The 23,680-nt window shown below is 41.1% G+C and overlaps 1 protein-coding gene and 1 pseudogene across 4 annotated transcripts in view; one reads left to right on the top strand and one right to left on the bottom strand.

Moving 5' to 3' along the window:
- The window catches only part of ADCY8 (adenylate cyclase 8), a gene marked incomplete at both ends in the record, with an annotated part of 219,780 nt that overhangs the window by 17,812 nt on the left and 178,288 nt on the right, over positions 1 to 23,680 (top strand). The gene's annotated exons all lie outside the window — the stretch shown is intronic.
- LOC308437833 (tropomyosin-like) lies at positions 17,617 to 18,328 on the bottom strand (annotated as a pseudogene). The gene is made up of 2 exons: positions 18,255 to 18,328; positions 17,617 to 18,126 (listed from the first exon to the last, which is right to left on the bottom strand). The product of its transcript is annotated as a tropomyosin-like (transcript).

The following is a 23,680-nucleotide window of genomic DNA, read 5'->3' as shown; positions in this document are numbered from 1 at the left end:
GAAAATGTATGTATTTGATAACTTTTAATTCATATGGCATGTCATGCAAACGAAAGCTGGAACAGCACATTGACACATCAATTTTCTCAGACGTTTGGTACATTTTACTAAAAGGTTTCTTTATTTATAACTACTTCTTTTTCTTTGCACATTCTTTTTGACCTTTCAAAATATTAATAGCTAAAGGAGACAGTGTTGGAATTACATTGAGTCACTATTTTGATTAAATATTGAAGTAGAACATGTATTTCAAAGCTCATTTCTCTCCCTAGAATCAATATTTATTCTGAATGACCCACTCACTTGGAGCACTCATATCTAAAAACGGCATCTCTAGAATTTACACTACAACTTAAACTTTCACGTAAGAGACTAGATATACACTATTAGCCCTAATATTAGTCACCAAATAAGGAAACAATGTCCTAGAAAGAGGTGTGTTTGTGTGTGTGTGTGTGTGTGTGTGTGCGCGCGTGTGACAGAGACAGAGAGAGAAAGAGGGCAGAAGGGAGTGGGAGAGAAAAGGGGGAGGAAATGGGAAAGAAAGGGGAATCAAACTCTCTCATCATGCCTTGGGTGTTTAGCCCCTTCGTTGTTGAGACAGATTTCTCACTGGCTGGAAATTTGTTCACTGAATAAGCTAGACTACCTGGCCAGAGAGCCCGGGGATCTGTCTATCTCTACCGCTTCAGCACCAGGATTAAGTCTTTCTATGACACATGTCTTTTTAGATGTGAGACCTTTGGATTGAACCAGATTTCTCAACTTGTAAGACAAGTAATTTTCTAAATGAACTATCTCCCCAGTTTGCTGCAAGGTTTGGCTACAAGTCTACATTGTTTATCTCCAAGTAATGTTTATATCATCTTACATGGCAAACTTTATACTCACCATTTTAGGAACTCTGAGGAGCAAAGAATTGAGATAAAAGGATAAAAGCACCCCTGCCCCAATAACTGGCTCTCCAGGGCAGGTGTATGACATATCCTGCCACTGCACATTCCAGCGTACTCACCTGGAATGTGCAGTGGCAGGATATGTCATACACCTGCCAGGGGCACTCACCTCTGGCTTCCCAGCTTTTCTTATGCCAAATCATAAAAACCAATTATAAAAACCTTTTTCCTTATGAATAAAGTCAAAAGCCATGGCCTGGTGAGATGGCTCAGCAGGTAAGGTGTGAGACTGCTTAGCCTAACAGCCTGAGTTTGATTCCTAGATATATGTGGTGGTGGAAGGAGAGAACTAACTCCCACAAATTACACATACCATATGATGAACGAATGAATGAATGAATGAATGAATGGATGGATGGATGTAAAATTTTTAATGAAAAAGCTAAGGCATTTTTCTGAAGAAAGGGGACTCAGGGTAGGAGCCAGGAATCTCAGCTGGAATGGTTCTAATTACCAGAATCATATTTCTACCTACTCTGCCTTCAGAAAACCTGATGCTCCAAGCTGGGTGAAATATTTTTCTTTCTTTTATTGGACATGTTTTATATTTATATTTCAAATGTTGTCGCCTTTCCCAGATTCCCCCCAGAAACCCCTTATCTCATTTCCTCTCCCCCACCTTCTATGAGGGGGCTTCCCCACCTACCTACCTACCTGCTTCCTCCTGCCTCCCTGACCTGGCATTTGCCTACAGTGGGGCACTGAGCCTTAAAAGGACTAAGGGTCTCCCCTCCCATTAATGCCCTGCAAGGCCCATAAGAAAAACAACAATGCCAACCAACCAGATCCCCAGAGCTCCCAGGGACTAAACCACCATCCAAAGAGTACCCATGGAGGGACCCATGACTACAGTTGCATATGTAGTTGGGTTAAATTCTTAACCCTGTTTCAATCAAAACAGGAATCCTGGCCCCAATATCCTAGGTGGACCAGAAGGCTCTCTGTTTTGTCTGAAGAAGCTTCAGAAGGAAGTCTAGGGAAAGCCTTCCTGCCATCTCTATTTTGCCAATTCTAGAACATGGACCAATGGCCCTCTGAGACCTGCTCCCTGAACTTAATGAAGACAGGACCCTTTTCTGCTCTGATAAAATACTATGGTTCTCTGTTTCATACTGGCTGAAGCAGATGTTGCCAAAGTGGTCCATAGACTCCTGCAGCCTCTTCTGTACAGCTCATCCTACGGTTCCCACCACTGCTCTGCTCCAGTCTTCCTTCTGTGGAATCCTTTAACACGCCAGTCTACTATTACACAGGTAAACTATTTCCTCTGCTCAAATCTCCTCCATGTTACTCCCTTAGGATCTGGCTGTGTCATCCACCCAGTGGGGGACATCTTTACATTACATCCTTAATTATATTTGTGACCTCTTCTTTTATACATTCCTACCCAATCTCCTCTTACTTTCCTCATTATCTTAGTCTGATGTAAAAACATTTATCTTCTACCTTTGCTGGAGATTGGAAATTATGGTCATGTTTTAATTGTGTCTGCAGCAAGGCCTGACATATTTCAGGTGCACAGGAAAATACTTTTTTATTTATTGAAGGATGAATAAAGAAATGCATTTCTGTGAATAATTGTACTGACATTTTCTCTCATTTTTAAATAGACACAAGCTTCAAACAGCACATTTTTTTCTAGTACAGAGAAAGAAAAAAATTACGTCATTATTTTCTGTGCCCCCATAAGAAGGGTGTAGTCTTCTTTTATTGATTAACATATCCCAAGAGCCTAGAGTTTTCCAGACCTTGAGTTTAACAGAGTGACCTCTACAAATCAGTTTCTCAAGTTTGAAGAGCTGTATGCTTTTCCTGACCCTTGATCTGTAGTATCGGCCCACATAAGAGAGTGTGCCTAGGACATTGCAGAGACATCTCTGTCACCTTTTTACTCTGATACCACGTTCCAATCTGTACAGTAAAGGCCACTGTCACAATAGGTAGGGAATCCAGAAAAATCATGGCACATAAAACCACACCAAAAGATCAGAGAGAAAGAAATGAACATTGACAGCAACAGCACATGTACTGAATGTTCATTATCTGTCAGGGTGCTAAGTAATTAACTCACTTGGTCAGAACAGCCTGAGATGTAGAAATCAGCAGCATCACTGTTAACATATGAAGAGCCTGAGGTTCAGAGCTGTTAAGTAGATTAAGTTTTTCCATGCTAGAAAAAGCCAGAGCTGAGCTCTAAATCCCAGAAACCAACCATTAGACCAGCATGTTAAGGCAGCAGGCACAGTGATGAGACTCCTGATGTGACTTTGTTTACACTGTTGTGATCCTGGAAGGTGGTCGTTAATTATTCCACTTCCTAAAGATAAATAAAAATAAGCAGAGTTGTGTCACATGCCAAAATTTAGATTCAAGTATAAAAGAAACATATTTATTTTAAATATTGTGAGCAGGATGGTGTTTTCTCTGAGTCATCACTGGCTGGAGACATTTTTTGTTCCTAGCTTCCATTATATTTTTACTACTGAATGTGTCACAAGGTACACAGCTCAGCGTTAGAGGCCAAGTCACTTTGCACTTACTCATAAGCGCTGTGCACTTAAATTTTGGAAGAACATTTTATTTGATTGGAACACCAAATGAGTAAACCTGAAAAGGCAAGGATATGCTAAACCCTTGTTGACAAATTTGCTAATGTTTAGTTCTTGCTATAGAAGGGAGCCAAGGTCTGTTCTTAGCTAGAATGTCCTTCTAAAACCTCCTCTGTTTCTATATTCATGAGAAAGGGGAGCTGGGAAATGACTTGGTCCCTCTCACCCTGTAAAATAAAAGTTGAGAGATGTTTGTAAAGCTATGTCATGTGAAGTTAACTTGTTTATGAGCCAAGACACTCAATATGGACCCAGGAAACTACTAATAAGACAAGACAACATCTCTCCACAGCAGTAAGTACATTTCTTTTGTAGACAAAAAGAGAAGATCCTGGAGATGCCCATACAGAAGTCAAAACTTCTGTGAGTGGGGAAATGTTTCAATCTTAGGTGCATACTGGATTTCATGCATCCTAGACAAGATAACGTTTTTCAAAAAGAAAACAAAAGGCAACTTGAGCCTGGGATGGGAAAATTGGCATATAAAGTGTTTGTCTATTGGGCATGAGGACTTGATTTTGTTTTCCAGAACTTATGTAAAAATTATGGAAGCAGCAGTATATCCATTTAATTCCAATACTATAGATGCAGAGACAGGCAGGTATCTGGACATTAGAGCCTAGCCAGGATGACCTAATTGATGAGATCCAGGGACCAGTAACAGGCCCTGCCTCAAAATTTCTTGGTGTGATGTTCAAGGATTCCTTATGATACATACATGCATATTTATGGGCACATATACACTCATGAACAATGCATTTTCACATACATATAATTTTTGAGAATTAAAAAAAACAAGTGCTTGGTAAGTTGCTGTTTTTAACTTAGTAATTAATGATGAACCAAATATTTCTTCAAAACCTATTACAAAATAAAAAAAATTGCCATAAATCATATTACACCAAATAGTCTTCTTGCTAGCGTAAAAAACTATCAAGTGTTGCTATCACCACCTCTGTGACAGGGCCATCTGTTCCACAGGGAGGGCAGGGAGGCAAAAAAGAGATAGTTATGTTTGTGCAAATCATTTTGGGTGAGATCTTGGGAAAGAGACATATCAGTAGGAACTTTTATTTTCTGTGGAACTCTGTTGTGGTTTTCACCATAGTCTTAAGCATCACACCAAAGTAATACTTCACTCTGAGGCACTCTTTCTTTGCTCCTTCTCTTACTTTTGTCCTTTCCTTTGCCTGGAAGGACTGTTATGTGGATATGTTCTCCTCCCTTTGTGTGTCTGTAATGCTTACCATTGGGATAGAAGTGCCTCAGTCTTACCTAGAAACCAATAAATATCTGTGAAATAAAGGGTAAAATAGAAAATCCTAACTATGAGACAGACATCATCATCATCATCATCATCAATAAAATGGTCTACATGTAAAACTTAAGTATGTTTATTAAGTCATTCACTAACAAGTTCTAGAGACTGACTAGATTAGAAAAGGTGAGAAATTCGTATGTATCATACCAGGCTAGGTCTTCTAAACATCAGACTCTGAAAGGGAAATTTACATGTTTGGAATTTGGTATAGGATCAATACCCATGGAAGGGAAAAGAGAAATTTTAAAAAAGGTACATGGACACATCTGGTTTTAATAAATCTTCAACAGAGACCTGGATTCTGTAGGCAGTATTGAGGCAGAGATACTGGGGTTTTTAGAGTATGACCTTTCCTCTTTCTTTGTTTCTTCTTTCTTTGTTTCTTCTTTCTTTGTTTCTTCTTCCTATTCCTCGTCCTCTTCTTCCTCTTCTTCTTCTTCTTCTTCTTTATTCATAGTCATTTAAAGAGGCTGATATTTTAGAACTGTCTGACAGAAATGATCCTGGAATCATGCATTGTTATTCCTGAAGGGAGAACTGTGACTTATCATAGGATTCATCATTTTGACACCAAGATCTACTATACATATATTCTTAGAGTTGTCACCTACCCTGTTCTACCCTGTCCTGGGTAGGCTCCTCCTCGTTGGTGAAGTTTTCAAGAGGAAGATAAACTGTTTCAATTACACTCATTACTACAACTGCTTCCAGAGCCAATCAAGTTTTACATTGCCTCTCTCCCCCACTCTTCAGTTCAACCAGGTCCCCTATTCCTACTCTCAGAGTGTGAGGACTGTGGCATGACTTTCCTCTTTTACATTTACCAAATTTTCCTACATCAGCACCTGGGCTGGAATAAGTGATAAAGTAAAGAAAACCTGAAGCTGTATGCTGTTGTTTTTCCTCCTCTCTGGGTTAAAGGTCACTTAGTCTGACCTAACAAAACTAAAGTTGCCTACAGTATTTTCCCAGACCTGTGTATTCTATTCATGGTCCACAAATGACACCAAAAGTCCCAAACATATACAACCATTTCTATGCTTATATTGATTACAATTAGTTTTAGACAAAGTACTCTTTGAGGGATCTAAATCACAGTGCTAGAAGTTGCCTGTATGTCAGGAACTATTACTGCAGCAAATACAGTATTGTTCTTGTTTTTTTCTGTGCCCTGCCCATGACCTGTTCAGAACACATCCCAAAGTGGAATAATATATACCAGTCTCAGTCTCACTGGGCCCTTTTCTCTTCCCTGCCCCATCCATAAAGCACTTTAGAAGCAAAGTCTGGCAGGTCCTGGATAAAGAAGGAAGAGAATTGAATCAGTGTCCACTTTTGGCTTCAAAACATATCCGATTTGCCTGACTACGAATATTTATAGACTTCATTTCCAAAGCAGGGTTGAAAGTGCCCTTGTGCCCACAAGACAAGGCTTCTCAGGAAGGCAATAGATTATTTTCTGACAGCAGGAACACAGGGCTCACTCATTCATTGTTTGGTCAAACAAGCATTTCATATGCACACTGCCTGTTGCTAAGTGCACTGCTAGGAGCTATGTGTATCTATCAATGGCTAGAACGAGGAGAGGTGGCTTTTCAAGTGGTTTCCTTTCCTCTTTCTCACTTCCACATTTTCCATTTATTACATGTATCATAATAGTACTTGAAAACACTTGTTTTTGGTTTTGTTTGTTTGTTTGTTTTGCTCCTTGAGTGAAACCTACTCTATCTTGGAAAATCATTGTTTTATTTTGTCAATTTTTGTGTTGGTTGATCGGTCTTAGTCAACTTGACACAAAAACTAGAGTTGTATGAATTAAAAGGAACTTTAATTTAGAAAATATAGCCAATAATATCTGGCTATAAGGCAATTTCCTAACTCATTACTGATGGAGGAGGGCCCAAGCCCCTGTGGGTGGTGCCATCCCAAGGCTGGTGGTCCTGAGTTCTATAAGAAAGCAGGCTGACCGAGTCACGAAGAGCAAGCCAGTAAGCAGTACCCCTCCACAGCATCTGCATCAGCTCCTGCTTCTAGGTTCCAGTCCTGCTTGAGTTCCTGTCCTAACTTCCTTCAATAAATAGCAGAATTATTATGGAAGTGTAAACCAAATCAACCCTTTCTTCCCCAATTTGCTTTTTTGGTCATGGTGTCTTGTCACAAGTGAAACTCTAACAAAGACAACAGAGTTAGGTTAGTTTTTAAAGTTAAGAACTAAATCAAGTTTAAAGAAAATCTCTTAAATGCCCACAAAACAAATCAGTAAATGCTGTATACTGTTTTTCTGGGGCCGACATGGGGCCTCCACGAACCAGGAGAAGGCCTAAAGGTTTGAAAGAAAGACAAGTCCCTTATTCTTGTTACCAGAAAGTTTACTCCATCTTGAACTGCAGTCTCTCAGGACTGACTCTAATTCTCAGTAATATACACTCAGGTAATTACCAAGGAGGTATGCAAATTCCCTAGCTGCTGGGTGGAAGTCACCCCCTCGGGTGAAGTCTGTAACCTTGTGCAACTGGGAACAGGAAGGCCAGGTGTGGAGTGGCTTGTGCCTGAGCCAATTAACATAACAAAAGGGGGCGTGTATCTCTCCCAGGGTCATGGCTGTACTGCTGTGCACTGTCTCCATGGAGCACTGAAGTTAGTACTTTCAGAAGTGGGTTCTGAAATCCAAGTGAATGACTCCCAAGTCTGACACTGCCACCTCCATAGAGGTTTCCTAAACAGAAACTTAGTAAATTTTACTTTATTTCCCTTACCTCAAAATTGGGATTATCATGAAAACACCTTGTAGGCTTTGGGCCTTAGAGGAATCATCACTGTGGAAAACATTCTGATTGAACAAGGTCCATAGTGACTCTAATAACAGCCATGGCACTTGTTTCACTGACTTCCTGTGCGAGCCAAATGAGGAGACAGGGACACAGTGGTTGTGGCAGAGGTTCAGCAATGTTAAGTGTTCTCACATCAGGTATTGGTAACCCCCTTGCACGCCATCCATCTTTGCCCTAATTGTCAACCTCCATATGCTGAGCCCATGTCTCATTGACTGTCTTTCCCATCAGATTTGAGTTGCTTGAAGGGAGATGAACATTCTCTGATGTTTGTAGTTAGGATTATGGAAGTGGGGGCTGAGCTGGAGACAGCTGTTGTCAAGTGTTGGTGGGGCAAACAATGGGCCAGTTTTAAGTGCTGAGTAGGTGAAGAAATGCAGAGCCCTACAGTCAAGCCAGCCATCCTAGCTCAATTAGCTAACCCCGGGTGCCACCGAGACACCCCTCAAAATAAAAGGTGGAATATCTGATATTAACCTCTCTCTCTCTCTCTCTCTCTCTCTCTCTCTCTCACACACACACACACACACACACACACACACACACACACCATACATACCTCACATACATACACATACACATACAGGCCCTCCACACACCACTACACACACACACCACACATACATACCACAAATACAAACATACACCATAGGCACACACACAACACATAATATATAACACATACCATACACACCATATACACACACACACACACACACACACACACACACACCATACCATACACACTCACACACAAAATGCTAAAACGTTTAAAAGCATACAAAGGAATTCTAAAAACTGAGCTATGTGCTGGTCACTGATCTGGAAACAGATAATACACTGGGTGTTTGTCATACACCGCCACCTGTTAACCTGGTGGAAAGGGTTGCTTAGTCCCCAGTTTAAGAGTCAAATGAATCTCTTTTGGAGGAAGGGGGCTGACTTGACTACATAATATATTTGGTAGTATTGATGGCTCCCACCACCAAATACCAGCAGCACCCCCCTTCCATTTCAGTTATAAGAAACAAATCATCTCCAGGTACTACCAGGGTTCCTTGGTAGGAAAATGGCCCCCATTCTATGAAACAGCCACTTGTGAATTTGCATGATAAAATCCCATGTTTATAGAGGGGTTCGATTTCCTCTCTGAGGCATTAATATCCTGAATAACCATTCAGTAACATGTGTCCCTTCTTAGCTGATACAGTCTAATCAATCAGCCCAATAAAGATACTTCTGCAAAGAAACCTGGAATGCTTTCTGTCTGTACATTAGTAATTACGGTTCTGCTATTCCTGAGCGTGGCTTCTCATTTTAGATTTAATCTTTTTTTTTTAAACAGTGTAAGGCTTTTTAAAATATTTTTGGTTTCATGCAATGATTCTCATATATTTATTCATTGTAAATAGAAGTCATGGTTTGTTCCAAAATATCAGTATAGCAAGAAGCCAAGATGCTATGTTTGAGCAAAAGGCTCAAAAATATGTCATCTTTCCCTTTGTGCATGCCTTTCTGGGCACATGGTTACAATGTTTGGGCATGTTTAGTTCTGAAGTTTCACCAGTTGGCATTACAGTGATGTAAGTGGGACTTGTGAGAGACTATTTATTGTTATTGCTTCTTTCCCCTGAATTTGCTTCCTTATTTTCCAATACTGGCCCCAATATTTAGTGACACAGAGAAATGATTTATCTATTACCAAGGGCTGTGGTGATATAAAAACATGACCTTCCAAAGAGCTCCTGTTTCATAAACAAATGGGAAAGCCTAAGGGCCATGTTAATAAAACTCTTTGGGATAATGGGGCCTTCATTAATAGGGGAAGTTAGAGGGCACAGTCTTCGTTGCCAGAGTGAATGAACCTGGAAAATCCCCATTGCCCAGCAACACAGTATTTTGAAAAGACATTTGACTTGCCCTTAAGAAATGGCCTTCATACAGTGACAGGCATACAGAGGTCACTTGTGCCTCTTCAGTGACTATCACACCAAATATCCCAGCTGCTTCTCCAGACAACTGTCAACACACATTTACTGGCTGACCACACTGTGTCAAGTACAGAGACCCAGCAGTGGCAGACAGCAGTCACTACCCTCAGAACCCACAGATGAGCCCCCTAACCAACAGGAGCCCCGAGGCAATTCGGTAAGAGTAAGATCCAAAGCAGGACAGCACGAGAATTAGGACAACATGGTAGGAGTTTCAAAGAGCCTTTTTACTGTCTCTCTCTCTCTCTCTCTCTCTCTCTCTCTCTCTCTCTCTCTCTGTGTGTGTGTGTGTGTGTGTGTGTGTGTGTGTGTGTGTGTGTGCGCGCGCGTGCCTATGAATACATGCATGTGCATCTGATTAAAAATGGACAATTCAGGGAAAGGAAACCAACTGTCCAAAGGTCTGGAGGTGTTAGAGGGATTGTAGTGTTGTAATGTATCATCCAGGGTTCCAACAGGAAACAGGCATTAAAAGGAATATATGATGTGAGTTTAGGCAGAAATTGTGATAAGATTATAGCACACTTGCCTTGACTAGCTACCCACACCTGAGCCATAAGGAAGCTGTTTCTGCTCTAACAACTTGCAGCGGCAAGGGTGTGGGTGGTATTAGTAGATCTTGATGAAAATTTTAGCACTTTAGAGGAACACAGTCATCACCTAAACTAAAGGATGAACACTCTCTTCTCTTAGCTTCCCCTTCCTTTGCCTGTCCCATCTTCTCTTCATTCCTCCCTCTTCTCTAGATTCTCCTACCTCCCTCTTAGACTAGGTAGAACTCGAAAGGCAGGTGAGGCTGAGGACACCTGACACATGCTGTCCAAAGGAAACAGTTTGGGGAGCATAGAATAGGACACAGAAAGGCAAATCCTAGGAGAAGTGAAAAACCAGCAAATTGGCACAGCTACCTTCAAGTTACCCAGAGTAACTATAACCCAGGACATACATGAGGCAGGGAGAAAAGAGTCAAAAGAGGGGCCCAGCTTAGTAGGTAAAGTGGGTAATGAGTAATAGTAAGATGGCTGAGGGGCAAAGACAGGAAAATATAGAAAGCTCATTCACCACCATTGTCAATGAAACGGTGATCTCTAGGTACAATTAGGAGCCTTGTATCAAAAAGAAAGTGGGGTGAAACAAAGACACCTAAGTTTGATTATTGTCCTCCAGATGCACAGGAAAGCTCACTTTTCTACAAACATTTTACTGGCTGATTTTGTGCCAAAGTGATACAAGCTAGAGTCATCAGAGAGAAATGAGCTTCACTTAAGGAAATACCTCCATTAGATGCAACTGTTAGATATTTTCTCAAATAGCAATCAATGGGGGAGGGCCCAGACCATTGTGGATGATGCATCCCTAGGCTGGTAGTTGTGAGATCTATAAGAAATCATGTTTTGAGCAAGCCATATGAAGCAGGCCAGTAAACAGCACCTTTGGATGGCTACTACATCAGCCTCTGCCTCCAGGTTCCAAACTCGCTTGTGTTCTTGCCTTGATTTCCTGTAGTGATGGACTGCGATCTGGAAGTCTAAGTCAAATAAACTCTTTGCCACCCAAATTGCTTTTTGGTCATGGTGCTTTGTTGAAGCAATAGAAGCACACACGTTCACACACAGATATACACACAGAAAGTGACACAGAGAGAGATAGAGAGAGAGACAGACAAAGAGACAGAGAGAGACGCTCAGACAGAGAGACAGAGAGACAAAGACAGAAAGACAGAGAGACAGAGACAGACAAACACAGGCAGAAAGACAGACAGACACACACACCAAGTACCCTAAGCTCCTTCTTAGTCTCCCCAGTGAGCACCTACACACACACACACACACACACACACACACACACACACAGTACCAAGTACCCTAGGCTTCCAGTGAGCACCTTGATGAGGAGCCAGCCTGTGTAAAATATCACTGCTAGTGCCTGGCATGTGGAATGTTGGTTATGCATAAAGCAAATGCTGAGCACTTTACATGTGAGTTCATTTCATTTTTCTAGCCAACAAAGATAGGGATCTCTCTCTCTCTCTCTCTCTCTCTCCTCTCTCTCTCTCTCTCTCTCTCTCTCTCTCTCTCTCTCTCTCTCTCTCTCTCTCTCTCTCTCTCTCTTTCTCTCTCTCCTGTTTCTCTTGAAGTAATACTCCAGCATATAGGAATATAACCTCCAGGAAGACAAAAATCTTGTTCTGTATCCTGTATACTCACTTCAATGAATCATACCTAGCACACTGGTTATAGGCAATCACCCAGTGCTTAGATTAAAACTATGATAATGAAAATCACAGTTAGATTCTGACTCCCATCCTCTAAAATTCTAAGCTGTAGAAATGCCTTGGCCAGTTGAGAAGAAACAGCCCATAGAACTTATATATTTCTTCTTCCCCACAGCTTCCATCAAAATCTGATTTTGGGGGGAGTTGTCTGTTGGTTGTTTTGTTTTTCATTGACTTATTTATTCATTTCCTTCCCTATCATAGCCCCTCTTCTCCTCCACATCATGCCTTTCTACCTATATTTCTCATTCCCCCTCCCCTTATACTCAAAGAAGAGGAGTTCCCCTCTGGATACCCACACACTATGGTACCTCAAACAAAACATCAAAACAAAGGTCATCCTCTTCCACTGAAGACAGAAAAGGTAGTCATTTATGGAAGGTGAGACAACCCCCTCTCAGTTTGATACCTACATGAAGACTAAGCTGTACATCTGCTACAAATGTGTAGAGAGCCAAGGTCCATCCCCTATATGCTCTTTGGTTGGTGGTTCTATGTCTTCTGGTGGTGTCCTTGATACATCTGTCTCCTTGTATCCTTCCCCCAACTCTTCCAGACTCTTCCACAAGACTACCTGAACTCAAGCTAATTTTTGGCTGTGGGCTCTGCATTTGTCTCCATCTACTGCTGTATAAAACCTATCAGATGACAGTTATGCTAGGATCCCTTCTGCAATCATAACAGAGTATCATTAATTATGTCAGGGGTTGGCTCTTTCCCATGGGGTGGCTCTCAACTTGGGCCAGTCACTGTCTGTTCATTTCCTTGATCTCTACTCCATCCTTATCCCTACACATTCTTCTATTAAGGGACATCTGGATTGTTTTCAGTTTCTGTCTATTATAAATAAAGCTTCTGTGAACATAGTTGAACAAGTGTGATATGGTAGGGCACCTTTTGGGTATTTGCTTAGGAGTGGTTTAGCTGAGTATTGAGATAGAACTATTCTCAGTTTTCTGAGAAACCACAAAATTGATTTCCAAAGTTGCTATACATGTTTTCACTCTAACCAGCAAGGGAGGAGGGTTCTCCTTACCAAACATCCTAACCAGCCTGTGCTGTCACTTGAATGTTTGATATTAGTTATTCTGATGGGTGTAAGATGGATCTCAGTGTCCTTTTGATTTGCATTTCCCTGATGAGTAATTACTTTGAACATTTCTTTAAGTGCATTTCTGCCATTCGAAGTACTTCTAGTGAGAATTCTGTATTTGACCCCATACACCATTTTTTAACTGGGCTATATGGGTTTTGGTGTTTAATTTCTTAAGTTCTTTATATATTTTGGATATTAGTTCTCTTTGGATATAGGGTTAGAGAAGATTTTTCCCAATCTGTAGGCTGCCATGTTGTCCTATTAACAGCATCCTTTGCCTTACAGAAGCTGTTCAGTTTCAAGAGGTCCCCTTTGTTAATTGTTGATCTTAGTTCCTGAGTTGTTGGTGTTCTGTTCAAAAAGTTGTCTCCTGTACCAATGCATTCAATGCTATTCCCCACTTTCTCTTCCACTAAATTTAGTGTTTCCAGTTTCTTGTTGAGATCTAGACTTGAATTTTCTGCAAAATTATAAATATGGATCTATTTGCATTCTTTTACAGGCAGACATCCAGTTAGAGGAAAACCATTTCTTGAAGATGCTTTCTTTTTTCCACTTGTCAAAACTCAAGTGTCCATAGGTGGGTGGGTTTACTTCTGAATTGTCTATTAGATTACATTCACCAACCTGTCAGATTCTATGCCGATATCCAGAGGGTTTATTATTATTATTATTATTATTATTATTATTATTATTATTATTATTATTATTATTATTATTATTATTATTATCATTACTATTGCTCTGTTGTACAGCTTTAAACCAAGGACACTGATACCTCCAGAAGTTATTTTATTGTATAGGATTGGTTTTTGCTATACTGGGTGGGTTTTTTTTCTCCATATAAAGATGAGAACTGTTCTTTCAAGGTATGTAAAGAATTCTGTTGGAGTTGTGATGAGAATTGTATTGAATCTGTAGATTGTTTTTGGTAAGAAGGCCGTTTTTACTTTGTTAATCCCATTATAAATGTCCTGTTACCTTTGCCTGATCCATGAGCCACACAAAGAACCACACACACACACACACACACACACACACACACTCACACACACACACATACACACACACATACACACACATACACACACACACACATACACACAAACACACACACACACACACACACACACACACACCTCCTTCTTTCTCTGTTGTCCTTCTAGATTATCAGAGGCTAATAATCTGTTAAAGATCAGGAGTAAACAAGTTTTTCTACAATGATCTCAGCAATAAATCAGTCATTAGTTATTTTAGGCTTTGCCAAACACATAGATAATTTTCCTTCCCTTGCTATTCTCTTTTGGCTTCTTCTCCTCAACCTTCCACCTTTTCTCCTCCCTCTCCCTCAATTATTTAAAGATATAAATGTTTGGTATTGTGAGCCCTGTGAATCCTGACAGGCTTTGCTTTTGCAGAGTTTACTGCTTATTCCTGTATGCTATATCAACGCTGTTTCCACCCTCACAGGGTTTCGTTCAATAAAAACCAACAATTTGTGTTTTTAGGTTGTTTCCATATCTTGACTATTTTGAACAACACTGAAAGAGACATTCAAGGACAGCGGCCTCTTCATAGTGCTTAGCCGCTCATCCTGCTATATGAGCATTAATTGGGAATTTTCCGTCTCCTGCCAGTTCTGTTGTTTGGAAGCGAAGTTCAGTGTTACAGAAGGCATGGGTGATTGGTGACCCCAGTGTTCCTTGTTAGGTTTGGGACCTTGAGCAATTATTAATGTTTATGATTCCCTCTCTTCTGTGACATGAATTGTCCATTAAAATAGGATACCAAAAATGTAAAGTGCAGTCTTTGGACTACAGGGGGATGTGGAGACAGTTTTCAGAAGATGACTAGTTAAGGATCAGCAGGGATCTCTGAGCTCTCAGCCTGGAGACACTCTCGGAACTGTTACCTGCTGCTGCATTCACCTCTGAATATCATATATCATAACATAGATACCTAAGGAAAAATTAATGTTTTTCGCTGCCATAGTGTACCTTTCAGATTGTACTATGATATTAGATATCTCATATATTAAAAATTAACTTCAATTCTCACCTATTTTATAGGCTTATTTATTCCGTGTATTTCTTCTCTACCACTGGCCTTACTGTTTTCAGTCTTTAGCAATTTTATTTCCTCTGAATATCTTAGTTTTTCAAAATTCTATATTAAAGAAATTTTAATATCCCTACTATTTTAGTCTATCTCTCTCTCTCTCTCTCTCTCTCTCTCTCTCTCTCTCTCTCTCTGTGTGTGTGTGTGTGTGTGTGTGTGTGTGTGTGTGTGTGTGATATTGTGATATTTTTGGAAAATATTGTGTCTTCCCCTTTGTCACCCCATAGGATGTTATTCCTTGAACTCAAGGGGTTCCCATGTTCTTCATTATTTCTTGATACTCATCATGAAAAACCGGTGGGGTCCACCCTGTCTCGCCTTTTCTACCGCTTTCGGAGACTTTTCACTTCAGCTGGCTACTTTATTCTGACACCTTTCAAATTTCATTATCAGCTATTTTTAATCCCTCATCCAAATCAGTATGCACTACTTATAAAGTGCAGGCAGGAAGGCTGATCATGTAGCGGAGGACTACAGGAAGAGCCCACACCTCAGGTATAATGCTGACAGGGACATGTACTCTCCCCCGGACCCTGCAGACTTCTACAGACGCCAGATACCCTTACATACTCCCTCCCTCCCCCTTTCTTCATTGAATCCTTGAAGCATTTAGTCTTGGTCAGGACTGTTCCTTAAGCTATAGCTCAACGATTCCCGAGATCCCAAATGTGACATGCCACTTGCCTGTCCAGGCCCTTAAATGGGTCACTATAGTTTCATAAATAAAGGAAACAATCATAATGGCTATGGTTATCTCACTGGGAAAGGACAACTTAAAATTTAAGAGAATTTCTATCTTATTCCAATCGGAGAAGACAGAAGGTGACAAATATTGGTACAGATGTTGACAATGGGGACCTCTTACACACTACTTGTGGAAATGCAGATTAATCCAGCCTCCAGGGAAACCAGCTTGGAAGCTTCTCAACCAATTATTAAGAGCAGAACTAGCAGGAGGTGGAAAATTCCCACTAGTGCTTCTAGATCAGGAGGAGCAACTCAGCATGATGGAGATCCCTGTGATTGCAGGTTTATTTCAGTGTCATTCAAAATAGTCAAGCTATGGAAACAACCTAAAAGTCCACTAGTGAAACAATAGAAACAGAAATGTTTAACTATTGGTACAATGTCATAAAAAGCTGAAGTCTTGTCATTTACAAAGATATGACAGAACCCGGAGGAAAGACAGGTCACTCAGGTGGAATTTGGGAAATCTGTATCTCCAGCTCAGAGTATAAGAGTTGGTGTCATCAGAGGTTGGGAGCAAAGGAAAGAGAAATATAAGGATAAGAAGAGAGTTGGGTAAATGTTCCGGTGTTCAATTTCCCATGAAGTTAGCCAAAGTTAATGGTCATATATTGTATGATTAAAAATATGTAGAAGGGAGAATTTTAAATATTCTTTACCACAAACAGATGATAAAACATCAAGACAAATTATATATGCTAATTTGTGTTTTAAAGCATCATGTTATAAATATAAGTGTGTATCTATTTTTTTAATTTAAAAAGTTTTTTTTTATAAGCTATGAAAGACTTCTCCAGCCCTGACTGATACACAGCACAGTGAGATGGTGTTTCAGAGACAGCAGCTTCAGAACAGGGTGACGAGATGACTTTCATGTGGCTAAATCAGTGGCACAAACATAATTTTCCTCCTGTCTCCCTTGGGGGCAGGTGGACGCTAAAAGGTCAGCACAACACTAAGGGGCATCATGATCCGCTTTTGGACAGTCGGGAATGGGGTGGAGCTGAGACAAGTCTGGGCTCGGGGCTGGTGCTGAATGCTAGCACGCTTGCCTAACACGCACGAGGCCCTGGGAGGTGGGGGTGTCTCAGACTGCTCACCGTCTTATCTGGTCACATCTGATGGGAAAAGTAAAAAACTAAGTGTAACGTTGTTCAAAGACATCAAAGCTGAGAACCTTCACAGCCCGGAACAGTTTTTGTTTTTGGCTAACTTCCTGGAATCCCCCTGTTGTTTGGCTAAGATTTGGTGCGGAGCACTGAGGTCTCACAGTGGAGCCTGCCCGGGCTCTGCTGGCTCTCAGTAAGGCAGACCCATTCCTGGGTTTCTCCTCCAGGGCGAGACAGCAGCCATTAGGCTAAAATGTGCTGCTCCAAGCTGCAGAACTTCTCGGAATGTTAAAAATGGTTGCTTAGAGAAAAGGGATCATACTGTGCATATCACAACTGCACTGAGGACACTTTGCGTTGTGCTCACATTCCCTTAAATATTGTTCCCAAAGGTGCTCAGCCCCTCCAGCTGGAACTCTGGGAAGAAGAGGCTGACACAGTTTTGTGAAAAAAAAAAGACAAGAGGGGTGGAGGGGGTGGCAGGAGGAAAAGCAGCCTTCAGTTAAAAAGATCAGCCCTTAGTTTCAAGGTCAGAGGGAGAAGTGGCCACAGGGCCCGGAGGTCTACATCTCATTCAGGTCGAGCACGGTCTGGTCCAGCATCCTTTGTGTAGAGATGCTCCTCTTCGGTGCACTTCAGCTTATCCTTTCAAGTCATCAACGGTCTTTCCCAGTTTGGCTACCAATCTTTCAGCAGACTCAGCACAGGTCTCTGCCTCCTTGAGTTTATCTGTAAGAATCTTTATTTCTTCTCATACCTGTCGTTTTTTGTTTTTTTTTTTTTTTTTTTTTTTTTTTTTTTTTTTTTTTTTTGAGATAACTTAGCTTTAGCAGCACTCAGACACTTCAGGTTCTGGTCCATCAGTCTGATCTGCTGATCCATCTCTCGGCAATTGGACTCTGCCAGCTCGGGCGTTCCTCCATCCGTTCCAAGTCTCCTTCAATAATCACAAACTTACGAGCCACCTCTTCAAACCTCCTGTCTGCCTCTTCTGCAATGTGCTTTGCTTCATGTAGCTGGATTTTCTGGAGTTCCATCATTTCTTCATCTTTTAGAGCCCGGTTGTCAATCACCTACATACCTCTCTCACTCTCATCAGCAGCCTTTTCCGCTTTCTCTGGCTTCTGCAAAGCAGGGGCAAGGCGCTCCTGGGCACGGTCCAGCTCCTCTTCAACCAGCTGCATCCTGCAGTTTAAGCCACCTCAGCTTTCGCCTGCTCTTGGGGCCTTTCTCCCTCCACTTCCTGGAGGCGCTCAGCCCTCTCCTCCGCATCATCAGCGTGCTGCTGCAGAACCTGGATCTTGCGCCTTACTCTGTAGATGGCGGTGCTCCCAGCCCTGGCGCTTACCCAGCTGCTTCTGGAAATCCGGTTCCTACCTCCTCTGCTCGGCGTTGTAGCCGCTTCTCACCCTACTTCTGCGAAGTATATGTTATTCTGTATCAATAAAATATGAAAATATTTAGGGCCAGAGAAATGACTCACAGAGTGAAAGATCTTGATGTCAGGCATTAGAAGAAGCTGAATTTCATCCCTATATGAAATGTGTAAATTTTCTGCTTATATTGTATGGATACAAAGTGTCTCCTACTGGCTCATGTGCTGAGTGCTTAGTTGCCTGATAGTGCCATTACCTGAGAAGCTATGGGAACTTATGAAGGTGAAGCTTAGCCCCAGGAAGGGTGTCATTGGGGGAATGACTTTGAAGATTACACCTGTTTCCCACTCCTGTCCAACACCTTTGCTTCCTGTCTGCCATGACGTGAGCAGCCTTCAACTTGACACTTTTCCAACTCCATGATGTTCTGTTTCAGCATAGATAAGAACCGATGGAACCAGAGACTAGAGGTCACATCTCTGAAACCATGACCCCTAAGCTATCTGTCCTTAATATTAATCATTTCAGTGGGCTATCTGTTTACAACCAGGAAACTGACTGGTTTCTGCACTCCACTATTCATTGGGGCTTCTTAGAGAGAAATAGTCTTTCCTGTCACTCAATAAAAATGTTGAGGCTCGAAGACACAAAGTGACTTGCTTAAGCTTATGCAGAAAATACATAGTAAAGCTTAAGGCTGTAAACCCAGATGTATATTCACAACTCTCCAGCATGTGGCAGCTGCAAAGCTTTAAGTGGGAGCTATTTCACTTGCTTTGTCAGGATCCCCATGCCAATCCACCCTAATTCCCAAAGTCTGAAAAGCCCTGGGAGTGTGAAGACTGCCACAAGCATTGAATTTCCTACTTCATTAACCCCCCACCACCTTCTTCTGTGGCACTGCCCTCTGTCTGATGTGTCTCTGCTAATGTTCCAATGAGTGACTCCATGAGGACAGACCAGTCCATTAGCAATGACACCTGGATGTGGGCCTCTTCTTCCAGTGATGCGTGAAGGTATACTGTGGCTTGCAACAAAACTAAATCCATAAGCTTAGAGCTGGAGAACCCAGGCAGTGAGCATGGTTCCAAGGATTTGTGAGCTGTTTACTTATATGTAAGTTGCTCTTGGAGCCTTGGTTTTACCATTAAATATAGATAATACTACAATACCCCCAGGAATGACTTTTTGGAGAAAAGAGACAAAATGAACTTTCTGACAGGCACAGAGTTGAGTTCACTGTTAAATGCTGCTGAAGTGGAGCATAGATAATCTTCAGACATACCCTTAGACTCTTCCTGAGCCTTTAAAAGCCCATTTTTACTTTCTTAGAGCCACTTGGAAATCAGTTCTTGCTTCTGGGCTGTGCAGGCTGCACCTCCCCTAAGCTTCCTTCCATCTGTACAGACTAAAGAAATGACCCATAGGGCTAGTGTGATAATTCAGTCTACAAAATTCTGACCTTCAAACATGAAAAACTAAGTTTGATTTTCCTCAGCACCTATGTAAAAGCAAAAAATAAAAAAATTTGCCTTGGTGGTATATACTTATAATCCCAATATTTAAAGAGGCAGAGATAAGTAGATCCCTAGAACACAATGGCTATCCTCTTCAATTTAACCTACTTGGCAAGCTCCGGGCCTGTGAGACAATAAGAAACCCTGTTAGAACAGTGTAGATACCATCTGCAGAGTAGCAACTGCCAAGGTTGTCCTCTGGCACACACACACACACAAGTGATACTGAGATCTTCCTCTTGGCTGGGGATTTCCAGGCCAGCCCAGAGAAGGCAGGGAACAGAACAGGGAATATAGAGCCCATGTTTCCACTGGGGCATCAGATACCTCTACATGCAAGACCAGAAGAAGAAACTCCCTTAGATTCCTGGCTGAACTTCAGTTTCACTGAACCTCTTTTAGTCCATATAGCCAAGTTTTTCTTGAATCCCTAGTTCACACTTCCTTGTCTGTATGGCTGTTTAACACTGGGCAAGCTACTTAGCCTTTATGGACTTTAAGCTTCTTCTTATGCCAAATGCAATCATTACTGAGATGAAACATATGAAAAACACTTAGCAAAATGTTCTCTATTTAACATGAACTCAAGTGGTATATTAGCTATAACTTGGTCTTCCACTTGCAGTTTTTGCAATGTCCAAAATTTTTTAGGAGCATTCATCTTATAGACAAGTGACCATACAAAATCCATAAAAGAAAATACTGGAAAACATTCAAAGGCAACTTCATCAATACCAGTTTGCAACATTCCATCTTATTTGGTTGCTAAACTTGTAAATAAAACTCACTGTGGGCACAAATGTAGTCATCAGCTTCTCTGAGCTGTCTCCTTTCTATACAGAGAACATTTACATGGATGAGTTTCCCATCTGTTGTGAATGACTCCAGACTTAACAGTTCAGATGCAAACCCTGAAGAGGTTCTGACTACAGTGTCTACTACAAAGAAAATACAAGGCACCAGCAGACACAACTGTTTTACTGAAGAGGGTAGGAAAGTCCCAGAGTCCCATGGGGCTGCCTACTTCCATCCACAGTCTTAGAGGACAGGGTTGAAACCCAGTTTGACACTGGACATCAGTATATATTTTTAGAATCACAAGACACAACTTTTAGATTAAGTGGAGGAGATGATTCTGTGAATGTCTCCCAAACTGCCCACACTGTGGCTGCCACCCAAGGAAGGATGTGAAGCATCCAACTTCATGGATATTATTTTCAGTTCCCGGGGCTGGAGGAGTAAGCTGGTCAAAGGGAAGGGGTTGACAGCTTTGCTATTTTCAGTGACTACAAACCTGGACCAAGGAGATGAGCAGCTGGTATCTTCTTATGTGAGGGTATTAGTTAGATGTAGCACGTGAGTGGGATAGTAGGTTCATGGCTAAAACATGAAGCCTTAGTACACACAGTCTCTGCCCCTGGGGAGTCTGAACTCTAGGAAGGCCAAGAAGACCATAAGTCTGCCAACTTCATCTTCAGTTAATTCACAGGAAGTAGATTCTAGTACTCCAACCTGGGAGGCCATGTCTTCCAATTGATTTAGAAGCTTTCCAAATTGAGGACTATGAAACTTTGTAGATCATCTGCATCTCTCCAGGTGATTGCAAGCAGATTAATTACTGTGGGCATCACTATTTTCTCCTTTCATTTGCTCATAATTCACAATAAGACTTATTGGTGCATCCTATTCTTTTCTTCAGAAACATATTTTTAAAAGTCCAGCCACAGCTGCAGTCATTCCCCACATCACTCGTGTCTCAGTCAAAAATTACTCCCCAGTAAGACGTTGGAAAACACCCCATCTTTTTAGTGTGTCTCTCTAGCTCCCCCCTCCATACTGTAACAGTTCCCTGGTCTCAGTGACCTTGAACATATAAAGGAAGCCACATCTCCTGTTGGTCAGAACCTCCAGGAGTTTCAACCCTTAGGAAAGAAAGGACATTAGCATGCTTTTGTTCCCAAATGGCTATCATTTTATAACTATCAAAACTCACCAGAAAGATCCCCCCCACAGTGTTCCCCACTGATTCCAACTACAGTATGCCAGATCATGGGATTCTGCTTCTCAGAGCCATTGCACATTCTGTTCCCCCTTATTTCAATGCTCTTCCCCAGCATCCTCATAAGCCACATTTTGTTTCTCTTTTGCTCAAATGTTCCTTTCTTTTCATCTACTTTTTTTGTTCATCACCTGGGAGCAAATGCATGTCATGACAAGCATATGGAGGTCAGAGGACAACTGAGAGATAGGTCTCTCCTCCTATCCTGTGAGTCAGGATAGGTGAACAAACTGAGGTTGTCAGGCATAGGTTCGAGGGCCTTAATCCACTGAGCTATCTCATCGATCCTCAAATGTTTCTCATTGTGGACCCTTTTCTGAACATCTCAAAAGTTAGAAACACCCAGTATCCTTTCCATGATGTTGACTTCTTTTTTATCAGTTTTTATCATGACAAACTCTATCGCCATTATATATTAAATATTTTTTTGGTTTTCTTTCTAACTGTGTTTTGCCCCTAGAATGGCAGAAGGACTCTATCTTCTTTGCAACCTACTAGTTTATAAAATTGTGTCAGACTTGAGACATCTCTGTGGCTAAAATGAAGACCAGAGTTAAGACACCCAGAGTCTACATAAATGCTAAGTAGATGTTGTAGCCCACCTGAAGTTCCAGTCAGTACTCCAGATACAGAGATAAAGGATCTCAGAAGCCAAATGAAGGGACAGATTTACCATATCCATATCAGCAAGAACTTGTTTCAAGTCCCTGATTCAAAAAATAAATGGAAAAATATCAGGAAAGACTCATAACTTCAACCCAGGCCCTACATCAATGTAAATGCAAGTGCACATATGCACATGCATCTACACGTGTGAACAGACATATATACATAAACTCATGTCACAATCCATACATATGAGAAAAAATAGGAAAAACGTTCAACAGAACTTGCTCCATAAATAATCTTGAATGGAAGCATTAGTACAAGGTAGCAAAGTCTACAGATATCTATAAAATATCCAGGATATTTTTTCAAGATCTAATGCTTAGCATATTAGCTCTGAGTCAGAGGTGGTTTCCAGATACAAAAAAAAAATGAGTCCAAGCTGAGCTGTATAGTTGGACAGATTACAAGATACAACAGGTTTGAAAGAGCACCAACACAGAGAAATTCTTTAATGAGAATAGCACATGTGTAACATGTTTAAAACTTCAACACAAAGTGAGTACAGTGTTTACATAGCTAATGACAGAATTCCTTTATTAACGGCTCCTTCTGATTCTATCTGAATCCACTCACCGTCTAGCATATTTGCTCTATTAACATTTGTTAAGGATATTGTTTGATGTCTTTATCGCTGTTCCTGCAAGAACATTATTCAGCCATTTCTTGTACATGATGATTAGTGGTACATAAGGAAGCTATTAATTCATTCATGTGGCCATTCATCAAGTACTTAGCACACACGAAATACAAATTTGTAGACACATTGTTGAGCACTTACCCACTATGCAAGGCAATCGGCGTCAGTGAAGCTAAACAACCATCACATCTGTAGAAATTCTAGTGTGGCTGATACACATTAACCAAGCAGGCAAGAAAATCAGCATATAATTACAATTAAGGATGAACACATAGGCTGTAAGAATTACAAATGTCAGGGAACTCTGACTATGACGAATACTAGGCAATACTTCTGGGGGAAACTACAATAAAACTGAGAGTGGGAGGG

Source organism: Micromys minutus, assembly GCF_963924665.1.
Source record: "Micromys minutus genome assembly, chromosome: 27".
NCBI lineage: Eukaryota > Metazoa > Chordata > Mammalia > Rodentia > Muridae > Micromys > Micromys minutus.
This window is presented reverse-complemented; position numbering and strand designations above follow the sequence as displayed.